This window comes from Embiotoca jacksoni, unplaced genomic scaffold (genome assembly GCF_022577435.1).
Source record: "Embiotoca jacksoni isolate LCO1_2020_lvr unplaced genomic scaffold, fEmbJac1.0.p SCAF_1, whole genome shotgun sequence".
Classification (NCBI taxonomy): domain Eukaryota; kingdom Metazoa; phylum Chordata; class Actinopteri; family Embiotocidae; genus Embiotoca; species Embiotoca jacksoni.
The window spans coordinates 12,063,133-12,076,137 of record NW_027185229.1 but is presented as its reverse complement, the minus strand read 5'-3'; the positions used below and the strand labels follow the sequence as shown (position 1 = coordinate 12,076,137).

The 13,005-nt window shown below is 40.2% G+C and overlaps 1 protein-coding gene across 8 annotated transcripts in view; it reads left to right on the top strand.

Annotated features, from left to right (window-relative positions):
* The first annotated feature begins 2,210 nt into the window (after window positions 1–2,210).
* The window catches only part of LOC138208253 (band 4.1-like protein 1), an 84,546-nt gene continuing 73,751 nt past the window's right edge, over window positions 2,211–13,005 (top strand). For 4 of the 8 annotated variants that reach the window (XM_069166224.1, XM_069166383.1, XM_069166055.1 and 1 more), the window contains exon 1: window positions 2,211–2,357. The gene's annotated coding sequence lies outside the window, so the exon portion shown is untranslated. The remainder of the gene's footprint in view (window positions 2,358–13,005) is intronic. The other 4 variants (XM_069166636.1, XM_069166299.1, XM_069166554.1 and 1 more) reach the window with 1 other exon arrangement.

Genomic DNA, 13,005 nt, shown 5'->3' with positions numbered 1-13,005 from the left:
TTGAAATAATTAATTACCTGCAAAATATTACCCATTGCATTTCATTTACTTGCAGAAACGTGCTTCTTATATAGAAGAAGTAATTAGCTACATTAATTATTATATCATTTCTCAAATTGTGGAAGTAATGTGAGAAACACGGCTGGGATTATTAATTATAATAACATTTCTGAAGTTGAAAACAAAAAGTAACTAATCACATTGTAGTAAATAGCCTTTTGGAGTAGTCAAACACTGGTGTCAATTTAAGTGAACCTGCTCTAAAGTTGCTCACCAACCCTAGCTACATGGGGGAGTGGAAACATACCATAATCAAAAAAATGATGGAACGCCACAAACATCCAAAGCATTCGGGTTTATTAAAAGAGAAACTGAATGGCCTGCTGCTGCTGGAAATAATGTTCAAAAGATGCTTAAACTCTCTATAGACTAAGTTGAAGACCCTTCTCACAATGTAGACCAATAACACAACGTTGATTATGGCTACTAAAACACACAAATTCTGTGATTTTAAAGCACAAAATAAAAATACCAGAGGTCATAAATCTTGGCCCAGAGATCCAAAACAGGGTGTTAAGACTAGGCAATAGGAACATTTTTACACATCATAGTCTTTACAGTTTTTGCAATTACTTCAAATTTCAATGGTGTCCTGATATATTGATGATAAATGTGATTTAAATTTGTTTTCATATTTATATCACATTGATTAAACACATACAAAGTAAACAAGCCGAGGCCAGTTACTACATGGTTTGCACTCAAACACAGTAAGTGGCAGTATTGCTCCTTTATGCTGGCGACCACCTGTTAAAGACAAAGAAGAGGCAACAGTTTTTATGAGGCCTTTTGTGACTCAAGTCAGATAAATAGCCTTAAATGATATCACTTGAGTCATTGGGATTATGAAAATAATGAAAACAAAATCTGGGTTTTGTAGTTAAAAAGAAGTGAGTTTAGTCAGCCTCTTGTCTTTGCTTGAGGCTAAGCAACTCAAGGCTTTAGTAGCTCCAGAACAAAGCAGAGGATCCATAGGGGGTCCAGTTGCATCTTGGGTAATGTAGGCAGCACCAGGCTTTGAGAAGGACGAAGGGTAAAGGGCGAGATCTCTGGTTCTGCCAAAATGACCTTTTCCCCATTGTGACTTCTAATCGTTCAGATAAAACCCCTCTTTCAGTGACACTATATTGTCACATGGTAATGTCCTTTATTGGAATGATCGCTCTGTCAAATTCGCGCAAACCTGCGGCTTTGGGTACCCTTTGGGTTGATACTCCAGCCTTGGCACTACATTATCCGACGGCGGATTGCTTACTGAGCCTACTCGTAGTGACCTTGTATGTTGTACTGTAATATAGCCAACTGTATAGAGCCACTGTTACACTAACGCAGTAATAAGTAAACAATATTACAGCTGTACAGCCCTGCTTTTGTAAGAGTAATTAATCAAAACAACAGCAACATCTCATCAGTGATTAATTATATCAAACTCGCCTTGCCTCTCATAATAATACCTTGAATAACACCTTGTGAATTCAGCCAGCACAATGGGGAACTGATACCTGCGTATTATCGCTTTTCACGGGCGAGTTCTCACTCTTTTTTATTTACAGCAGTGGGTGGCTCAGGGCGCGCTGCCCTTTGTGCTATTAAATCCCATCATCTCAGTATGCAAAGGTGAGCGCGCAAAGGTTGCACGTTGTTACCAGTTGACTAAGTGATGCAATCAAAGGGACTGTGCCATCCTGACGACACAGCGAGAAATAAACGCAACTCCTCAGATGTAGTTGCCGAGGCTTTGAATATTTTATTAAAGGATAATTTCTGGCGGAAAATGAAACATCTTCACTTGCTCCCCGACCATCCAGATTCATTTTAATGGTGAATACCTCTCACATTGTTGCGTCACTTATGACACATAGATTACATGAATGCAGCTGCTGTGGAAACAATAAGGCATTATGTCACCTTGGTGGTATTGTCCCGCATGTTTATTTAGATTTGAGTACTTGTTGACAGAGAGGCACATTTCTGCAGGAATGACACAAGCGTTGTTGAGCTTCACGCATCCCTCCTCCCTCGAGCACACGAACTGCACGCGTGTGTGAGTGTGTGTACGAGTGTGTCTTTCCTCCCTCCTGCCTCCCTGCATCTGACAGTGTCCCTCCCTCTTTCTCTCTCCTCCTCCTCCTCCTCCTCCTTCTCCCTCTCTCATTAGATTTTTCGCCGGCAAAACACCGACTCACTCGCTTTCCCTCAAACCGGGGAATAAACACGAAGCGGCGGCACGAGCAGGATTGACCTCCCCCGGTGCGCACCATCCATGGTCCTGCCCTGGATGCCTGTCTGACAGGAGGGTATGTTGAAATATTCATATTTTTCTCCCCTCCCGGTTTGCTCATGTCGTTACAAGCACAGTCTGGTTCTACTGAATGTCGGGCTTCCTTGTATTTTTCCCTTTTTTTACGCGTAATTCGCCAAATGATTCTGGCGCTTTGTTACAGTGTCGTTGTGATGCAATGAAAAGGCATTTTATTGAAGCTGCAGCTGCTCCGTAGACCAGATGATTTTGTAACGCGCATGGACTTGGGAATGAAGCAGAAGCAAGAGCAAGTTGTAGTTTCGTTTTGTGCCCACTGGCCCAGTCAGTGCTGATATCAAAGCTGCAAACCTACAACCAGGCAGTCAATCCTCCCCCCCTCCTCCCCCTCTCCCTCTACCCCAGAACACAGCTTCCAGTTAGGATTTTTCTTTGTGCTTTAAAGTTGCTGCTTATAAAAGCTTCAGAGATCAGCTGTTCTGATTGTGTCCCTGCCTGTCAGGAGCAAACTGGATCTGCTATTGGCTTAGTCAGTGTATACTCAAACACACCCATCCTTAATTATGCAACAGTCATACTGACAGGACTACATTGTTGGACTCCACACTCTTACTAACACTTCTGCTATGTCTGCACCAACTGTGTATATTTTCTTTCTAAAACAAACTGAAGAGAATTTACAGTATAGTTTGTAGGTTTTAGCTCAATGAATTAACCTGTTAGTGATGTGTAAATGATGTGAAATGCTGAGTCAGTTGGCTTCAGAGGTGAAGCAGTTTTCCGCCTGTTTTTGCCTACATGCTGAGGCAGGTCTTTGTATAGGAATGGCCTCACCTTTGGTCCCCTGGCTTTCACAGGTTTTGTGGAATTACACACAGCATTGAGAAGGCAAGCCCTTTGAATGTTTTAGTGGGACTGTTTTAGCATTTGTCTGGCATATTTGTATTGGAAAACCTCTTTTGACCGCATGACTTTTGGCTTTTAAAATGGTTCATCTCACCAATTGGGCGGCTCCGTTCCCTCTGCAGTGTTCTAGCTTGCTCCCCGCTGCCGTACAGGTGGGCTTACAATACTTGGAAACACTCTTGCTCCAGGCCACAGACACACACTAAGCCTCAGCTGGCAGACTTGCTGTCACACCGCATCCATGTCGTTAACATCGGACACACTCCTTTGCCTGCTGTGTCATCCTTGCCCGGTCAGCCTGCCAGCCAGCCTCCCTCTGAGTATCACCTGATGCTCCTTCTCCCCTGCCTGACTGCCGGGGAGCCATTACCTCATCTCACCACTTACTCTACTGTTTGCTCGTCTGTCCCTTCACATGAATTTGTGATCGTATGAAGTCCTGACACTTTGAAGTAAATCAAACTTAAAGATTCTATGGCCTCTTTTCTTTTTGGTTGTAGTGTATAACGTCTTGCTACCAGTGTGCTACATGTCAGTGTTTGTGTGTGAGTTCAGCTGCCCGAGGGTGCTGCTGGGATTTCACAGCCCAGCATGCTGCCTGACACCATTTGCAATTCAAATGAGAATGTATGAGGCATCTGAAGCAGCCCTTCTCCCCTCTGTGTCTGTTTGGAGGCTATAATTCACATTCTTGCCAGTTAACTCAATCATTTCTTATTTCAGTGTTAATATCCTTTGTTGTTCGAAAAAAAAAAAGGGCAGTTAGTGAGACTTATTTTCAATTGGTCAATTTACTTGAGTCATATTTTATTGTGTGTACCCTGAAGCATTTATTGCAGGCATGGAATGCTGCATAATTTTGTGGGGTCACCCTGATGTTACCAACAATGACGATAAGGCATGCCACAGGTTATGTGTGTCTGTGTGTGCGCCTCCTGCACTTGGCTGTCATTGCTGTTGGCCGGGCTGAATGTTTTTTTGAGCCGTCATGTTTTTGTAGTTTGGTGAGTGTGGTCACGTCTCTTCCTGCCTGCTGAACTCCGGTGACCAGTGACCAGTCACAGTCACACACACACACACACACACACACACACACACACACACACACACACACACACACACACACACACACACACACACACACACACATACGAAGACACACATTCATATCTGTGAGGACTCTCTGAACCCCAGCCTTATCCATTTCAACATATCAACTAAATGCCTGACCCCCTACAATCAAATTCCAAACCTCAATGTGATACTTTTTATTTCTATGGATGACATTTTCTATTTGTCACTGATAATGTGGCTGCATCCAATTTGCATACCCACACACTGGGATACCATGCTTGCCTGTACAAGACATGATGTGGAAGACAAACAAATTGGTGTATTATTTTAAATAATTAAGTTGAACCTATGTACGATATGACTGTCTTCTTTAGCCTGTTTTATTTAAAAGATGCAACACAAACAACCGTCTCAGCTCTTTTTCAGTGTTAGATACATGTTCCATTTTTAAAGGGACCTGTTATATTAAAATTTGCTGTTCTGCCAGTAAACACAGGGCTTGCCAATTAAACCAAGACTAAAATGGAAAAGAGCCTCTCCTGCGATTTACTGTTACAAAACCATAAAGTTTGGGGAAACAAAATGTTGAAACCTGGAAAGATCCTGATATTTAGTTGGGTTGCTCATAAGTCAAGCTTACAAAACCTACATTTCCCTTAATACAACACCTCCATTGCCTGCCGAAACGGCCTGCACTCCATGCCACCAGTTTATCAAACAGGCTTCCTGTCAAAAATCAAAGTTTTGTACTAACTCAGGAGTAACCCGGATGACAACTTCAGGGTTATTTCCTCAGAATAAATACAGTACAAACATACGGTGCACTAAAAGTTAACTTTTCTAGCGTATGTATAGACAAACTTTGGGCATCTGCAAAGGGATCTGCAAAGTACGAGCATGTTCAGAGTTTTTTTTTCAGTGACAACATGTTTATCAGAAAATGAAGCCTATACCCATCACCTTCAATAGATAAATTTGGAGGTCTGTGTTAAAATCATGGTCTGTATATAAAGTTGGACGTCAAATCACCACCTCCTTTAACTCCACAAAAGAGAAGCTAAAATAGCTTGGAAATCAGCACTTCCATCTTGTGCTGGTAATGTCATTTGCCTGTGCAGTAGTGACCGCAGGGGTGGGATTGAGGTCAGGCCTCCTGTTCGGCCCAAATATGAGCACACACCTGTTGAACTTCACGTCCCGCTGCAATCTCGACTCTCTTGGATGCTAGCTGTATGCCGATGGTAAAAACTATTTAACGAGAAAAACATGTAGTAATTGCTATAGTTAGTTACATAGACTGTCAACTACTACCCCCTAGATTGCTCATGCTCTTAGCTTACTTGCTATGAAATTAGCATTAAAGGTCCCATATTTCACACTGTTCTGCTGTTTTATGTGCAGTCTTTTGTTACTCATAATTTTATTATTTCTTTTGTTTTAGTACCAAAACAACATCTCAGTTTAGATTTATATCTCCTCTCTTAAGCTTCTATCTGGAGCGCCAATGTAAAAAGTTTGTTTTGTGTCTGTGTCTTCAAGGAGCATCAATAACAGTCTGTTTTAATTGACTGACTGTTTTCTGAGGGTTGCAGACCCAGGCTAACCACAGGTTTTCTTTAAGTCCCCTTTCAGACTTGTAGCTTGCTAGGTCAGCGATGGCATGCACGCTCTGTTTTCCTTTAGTTGAACAGTTGGATGTGCTTAGGGAGGACATGGAACAACCCTTAGTTTATGACATCACAAACTCTCGGACATTCAAACGGCACAGTTGCGGAATATGCTAAAGAGCAAAACATCTTTTTCCAGGAAAGGAGCAGTGTTTCAAACGTTTTTATGTACATTTCAAGGCCCTCGGTGCTTTATTCAAAGCAGTTGTCAATCATGATGACATTCATCCTTTTTATAGCATCAAATAAGTCATGAAAACAAACTCAACATACATCAATGTGGTCTAAAGTACTTCACTTCTGTCGCCATGTCATATTTTTATGCAGTCCAAGGGTAAAAATAATTTTGACAACTTATATACGAAAATCAAACATTGTTTACGCACCACGTAACCAATACCTGATAAGAGAGCACTGTGTCATTGATTGTCAGCTGATACAGCTGAAATTTCAGCAGTACAGCTTTGTGTTTGTTTACCCAGCACACACAGATACTTAATCTTATTCTGTTTTGCATGCTCTTTTGTCAGCTTTATTTGGAATAACCAAAAGAGGATAACACAACATTACTGCCGCTGAGTCCGACAACAGCAATCACAGTGGTTGTGTGCTTTTGTTTTATGGGAATTAAATTAAGCCTCATCAGAATGCTGGATCCTCTGCAGTCCTGTCAAAATCTTGTTACGGGGCAGACTTGAACATCACATTGCTGAGTGGTGTGTCCAGGGTTTGCCAGAAGCAACGACCACACTAATTTGCTCCTCCCTATTCTTTCTATTGAGTCTCTTCCAAAGCCAGTTGTAGTCCTGTTGGTCTCTGTTGGATCACAGCTTTATTTTTAGCTGTGGTCTGTGTTCACACAGCTTTGGGTCATTTACTGCCTTCTTCTGATTGCATCATTCTGTCTGCAGTCGGATGTGAGAATGGAGAAAGAGAAGCGATTTCATGCCGTGAGACAAGTTTTATTTCACCATTCTGTTTCCCACCTTCGGTCATATGGCTCTTCTCTGTTGATGAGAAGCATCACTTTGTCCTTCTGAAGGGGAGGCTGGGAGCTTTACCCAGAGCAGCAGTGGCTCAGCCACATGATTACAGTGAGTCAGCAGGTTTTTTTTCCTCCTGCTCCCTTTGCATACCTACACTTGTCTCCCTCGCTCCCTCTTCACTGCCGCCTTTGAACAAATCCCCTGCCTCTCAAGGATGAGACTCATCATGTTGTTGTCTGGCTTTGATCTGGTGCACTGATACACAAGATTCTGCTCATGTTTGCCTCCCAACAGAAAAATAGAATTCCTATTTCAGGAAAATTTCATGTGGGGAAAGATAACAGTCCCCACTTCTTTCTAGGCTGTCTATTCTGCCTTTACTGTGGTCTGCTGTGAAAATACTTTTCTCCAGCGTCTTCCAACAAACCAAACCAGCAACTATTGTTTTCCTTCTGCCACTTTACATTTGGCAATCGTTAATTGGAACTTTTGCATTCAACAGTTGTGGAGGAAGGTTAATTCCATTGTTGATCTGTGTTCATGTCTCCGATGATTAGGGTGCCTCATTGCCTGAGTCTTGCACATTGTAGAGAGCTGGTGAATTTAGGAAAAATGTTCTGTGCTCAGGTCGATCTCTGTGCAAACTATTTATAAATTCATAAAACAAGACCTAACAAGAGGATTAGGAGAGATTAGAGTTGCAAAAACATAAAGATTCACAACAATACCCTGCTTACTGCTACTGAGGAAAATCCTGTTCAGTTGATTTGTACAAAATCATTTTTACAGCATGGTTAAGTTGCATGCTGCAGGTAAAGTAAAGCTCAATTTGGCCCACAGTGAATCTCCTGTAATTAAAATTAGTTGCTGCTGCTTTGTGGTTAACGAGATATGCAGCTCAGCGAAGGACGGTGGGCACACTTTGACCTCTACATTATATTTCACTGTTAATTAGATGGAAAGATGATTGTGCACCAACTGCCCAGTGAAGCCGGTGGGTGTAGTCAGCAAACAGGCTGTGACAGGCTCATTGCTTGCTAGATGGCAACGAGTGTTTCTCAGAGATGAAAAATGTGTTTGTTGAGGGTTGTGTTGCATGTGTTTATCACAGTGGTCTGTTTAGCAGTAGATACACAGACTACTCCCAGTGTCTTCAGGCCTCTGCCTTCTAAACTGGTCAGACAGGTTGGAAGCCAGATCAGGTGCAACCACAGTTATTACTTCACTATTTATAGTGAGTGTTTGTGTGTGTTTGCACTTGTCAGTTCTAATGTGACAATCATCCCCAGTGTGTTTTTTATGTTTGCTGCACCAGCTTGCTTGTGGCTCTATTTGCAGCCTCGTGAAGGATCAACTGTACTGTATACACACACCTTCACAAGTCCTGTTATCATGTTGACCCTACTTGGCTTTACAAGATCATGCTGTATTTCACCACTACGTTCATTTAGTATCTATTTGGATTGTGCCATTTAAACTTGTTTTTGAACTCCTAATCAAAATTATACAGTTTTAAACCAACATGTGCAACTCATACTGACGGCATTGGGACATTGCACTGATGCCTGACACCTAACACAGAAGATCAACAGTCTTGATCTTAAGAACAAATATGATGACAGTTTTTCTTTTCCGATGCATTGCGACAATATACACAGTGACACACGTGCAGATATTTGGACATTCATATGCTGGTGTGATCTGTTGCTCGTTAGAAAATTCGTTTTTCAGATCTGATGCTGCGTTTGTGTGGTTTGGTGAAGCTCAGACATCAGAGTCTGCTTAGAAAAAGATACCCTTTTAATGCAAGAAGCTGTCAAGTATACAAGAAGAGCTTAGTTTTTCTTCATTGTTTCAGTCAAGCCAGCATGAGGATTTTCATGCAGAGAATGCAAATTAGCCTGCAAATACATCATACAATCAAGCAAACAGCTAAGTACATCTCATGGAAAATTATTGGCTTTTTTGACATATTTGAACAAGCAAACATTTGATCCTCTTTGAAGTAGTGCAGACAAATAAAAGTGATATTCTCAAACAAATGACACAGAAAATAGAAAATTTAGATAAATGACCAAACAGATCAGTAAGATGGAATGCATAAGTACACCCTAACATTTATCACAGTTTCAAATACATCAAAGTAAAATCCAAGGATTTAGATTAGGAGCCAACAATTAGGACCTCCTCAGAAAGTGACAGGTGGATATTGAGATCTCTTACATCAAGGGTTTGCTGTTATCTATTGAAGTGTGTGGTGTTACCTTGCTAAAATCCCAAGAGCTCACTAAGGCTTTCAGAAAAATAGGTTATGGATGCCTATAGTCTGGTAGGAGTGGAAATAATTTTCAATTTATAAGAAATCAATCCACTGTAAGGAAAATCCTCTACAAGTGGAGAAGATTTCAAACGGCTGGTGCACAGGCCAAACAGTTGATTATTTGATAAAAAAAAAAGAAGTCGACAAGAACCCAACATTTCATTACAGGATCTGCTGGTAACTCTCTTGGCTGTTGGTCTCAAAGTGATTGCACAAATTTTACCTACATGGGAGCGCTTGAGTGCTTGAAAATAATGTAAGACCCTCTGTCCAAAAGTTGAAATTTAACCGGAAGTAAGGCTTTCAACAGGATAACGATCCTAAGCACACCAGAAAATCCACAGAGGAATGGCTCAAAAGGAGGAATTGGAGGGTTATGGAGTGACCTAGTCAAAGCCCAGATTTTAATCACATTTAAATGCTGTGAGGGGATTTGCAGCTGGCAATACATAAAAAAAACAACTAAAATATCTTGCAAATGAAGGAATTTTGATGGACAATTATGCAAAACGCCCGCAAGAAGTTATTTATCCTAAAGGTGGCAAGTTCTGATGCCAAAGATGTAGTTATTTTTTCAATATCAATATGACATCTATTGATATTTTCATAATTCTATGTATTTATTGATTTTTTTTTTTTTTTTAAAAACAATGAAAAATATTTTTTTCCATGTGGTTGTATTCAAGTATACCTTGTACTCTTAAGATAATCAAATGTTTACTTGCCCAGATATGTAAAAAAAAGACAACCTTTTTGCATAAACATTGCTATTTTCATTTCTTGTTTGAGATACCTAATAAAGGTAACTTTTTTGCACAAAATGTGAGAATATATTGAATTGACAATATCCCTTTTTGACCACTATGTATTGGTCTTTTGTTTTAACAATACTTTGCAGCTCAGTTGTAGTTTGAATTAGTCCAGGTGTTGGGGCTTGCCATCATCAGTCTAAACTTTAAACTGGATTGTTATGCAACCAGAATAGAACCGATAAGAAATGAATCTTAAATTGTAATAGAATACTAATGTTAAAACTGTTGTGATTTTTAGTTCCGTTAAGTGTTGGTTCCTCTTTTTAGCTCACAAGTTCATTGTAAATGTCTACTAATACACTATCATAGCTGCTTGCTCTGTTATTCCTCTTCACTATCTTGTTCCGCAGTGTGCCAGTATTTGTTTTACTGGATTAATACGTTTGTTGTTTTAGAATCAGCAGGCACTCTCATGTTCAATGGGCTCATCTGTGAAAATATCAGGATTTTTTTTGTAGCAGAAACATTGGGTGTCCTTGAGTGTCAATAGTGTTGCAGACAACAAGTCCTGAAGTCTTTCAGTTTAGCAAGCAGCAGTGGTACACTCAAGCGTTTGTGTTGTTATCTCGTCCTACACAACACTCTCACTTCTCTCCCCCACCTGCACTCAAAAAGTTGTGAGGCTGCTCCTTTGTAACGGAAACCACAGATTGTTTTGGCATCAGCAGCTCTCTCTATGATAGTCGTCTGTTTAAAATATTTTTTTACTGCAGGTTTTTCTTTAAGTGTTCCACGGTTTAAACATTTTTTTTTTTTTTGCCGCTAAGCATGAAATGTTTCTGTTTGCTTGTATTGGTCATTCATGGTTCTCTGTCACGCTTCGATTTTTTTTTTCTCTTTTGTTTTTGCAGAGGTAATGAGAGGCTCCTTTATAATTCATGCCATGATTGATTTCCCTGTGGTAGTAGTTTTCATGCTGCAATCTCACCAGACTCTTCTTCGCCAACAACACACATAGTACTGCCAAAATCTCCAGGCCGCAGATTAAGACGATCGGTGTTGGCTTTCAAATGACATTTAGCAAAGCACACCGTGTTGTCTGCATAGTAGTTGTGCTTGGCAAATGGATGATTCTGCCCAGAAAAGTTTAAGAGACAAGTATAAAATGTTCTTCAGTGGTATTGACATGCTTTTTTATTCTCAGTCTCTGTGCATGTCCTTGTCTATACTTAAACACATAGCATTGAGCTCCTTGTTCAGCATCTTTACAAATCTACTGACACTGACACCAATAACACAGAGAGCTCCTGCAGCTTCCTTTCAGCCCCAGCGCTGATCCTAATAAGGAGATGAATGGCTCTATACAAACAGTAGAGTTGAGCTGGGGGCTGGATGTATGCCCAGTGCCTTTCTCTTTATCTTGGTTCTCTGGGTGAAAATGGCTGTTTCAGTCACCTCTGATCTGCTTGTGGTCCTCTGTTGAACTGGTCAGTGGTCTGTTCAAGTGTGGACAGAGAGGACAGCTCACACAGGTCAAAGCTTGCTTAAAATCACAGTCTGCAAGGTACACATACGCGTGCTATGTGCCAAAACAGGTGACCTGATTAAAATATCATCACTGCAGGTAAATAATTCAGGTAAAATGAGGAGCTTGTGGAAGCAGGCTTGCCCCAGTGATCCTCATCCTATCTTTAGATTCATTTACAGAACTACCAGTTTAACACCAGCCAGGTTCCGCCAAACTGTTTGTTACAGCTTCAGTTTTCTTCGCTGTGATTATATTCTGGAAATGTATGATTGTTAACTTTTTTTTTTTTTTTTTTTTTTTTTTTTTTTAAATGTAATTGCAGCAGTGGTATAATTTTCAGTGCCTATGGTGATCCATGCCTTGGTTGAAGGCAGCTCCAGTAGTTTCAAAACTGGTCTATGCCCATTAGGGTGCAATGACTGGAAAGGATTGAAGCGTGGCTAGACCCATATATTTATGCAGTGGTAACAGCAGGCTAGTCTAACACTAGACAATGAAAGCACATTTTCTGATCCTGCAACAGGTTGTTAGTTCAGTAAAGCTTGAAACAAGAAGAGGTCAAAACCAAGTATATGGCTGGACTGTGTATGAAATGCTAGATGGCTTTTATTTGAAACAAGAGCTGATAATTTGAAAAAGTTACAGGGGGTATTCAGTATTCAGCCAACCAATAGTATAATACAATTCCTTACTCAGTTACAGATACTTGCATTTATGGAGCTGGACCTGCTGTTGTGGTTCAACCAGTAGCATTACTAGTCTAAAAACACAACATGTAAATTTGTCTTCTTTACCCTTAGATTTTTTTTACAATGTATGAGAAAATACTACAAAATTCTGTAGCCAGAGATATCAAAATAGACATTACCGCCCAAAACCTGCAGTGAGCTATCTAGATGGGCTATAATTTCCCTGGAACTCTATACCAGAAAAGCTTACAAAAACAGGGCTATATTTTCAATTTTCAGTTTAAAAAAACAACTTTTTTTTGCTTTTTGCTGATTAACTTACATTTTTATTTTAATGGCATAAGACTATACTTAAAAATTGTTTTGTCACAGAAAATGAATACTTCATCAATCAAATAAACAGCTAACTAAATTAGCTAGCCTGTTACAGCTTTATGTTGGTAGACACACAAGTTAATTTAAAAGATAATTATACATGATTTTCCCACTTTTAGCACTAGCCTATGGTTTTTCAAAACCACAAACTGCATTGTATGTATTTGCATGGAAGCTACGTTTCCTGAAATTACAAAGTAGGTTTCTAAAGTCCTTTTGAACAGCAGTTTTTAGCTTCCCTAATGTGGCATAATTCCATGTGGAGTATGCAGCATACCACTTTAAAAGAAATTTGATCAGATTGTTCAAGAATTGGATTTCATGCCTTAAAAGAATAGCAGCTGAAATTAATACATTTGACCATCACCACTTCCTTTTGACACATTTT